Below are 520 nucleotides of genomic sequence, written 5' to 3'. Positions count from 1 at the left end.
AAAAGTCTAGAGGTGGGGATGATCAAAACAGAAACCCTTAGGACATAAATCTATTCACAGTCTCTGTGGAAGCTGATGACTAACCTGAGTATCTACTAAGCTTTGTGGCCTAACTTAGTAGTGTTAATGTAATTATAATTTAGAGATTTATATTTATTTTCAATTGGCAAAAACTATATATGATAATACAAATGATATCTTGATGTATGATAACCTTATAGTTTCATGTTGTTGACATATAAATCCATCTCAAAAACCTCGTATGCTTCCTTTCCTGTGATGAGAACACTCCCTTACAGATTATCAAGTGTGTGATACATTGTTAGTTACTATAGTCAGTATCTCTCCTGAGCTTCCATCCCTCTATCTCCCTAAGTCTCTCCTCTCCACCCCTGAAACCCGGTAACCACCATTTGACACTTGCTTCTGTAAGCTGGACTGTTTTAGATTTCATATACGAGGACACAAAGTATTGGATCTTTCTGTACCAGGCTTGTTGTACTTAACATAGTGTCTCCAG

Source organism: Micromys minutus, assembly GCF_963924665.1.
Source record: "Micromys minutus genome assembly, chromosome: 10".
NCBI classification, from domain to species: Eukaryota; Metazoa; Chordata; class Mammalia; order Rodentia; family Muridae; genus Micromys; species Micromys minutus.
Note: the sequence above shows the minus strand (reverse complement) of the source record.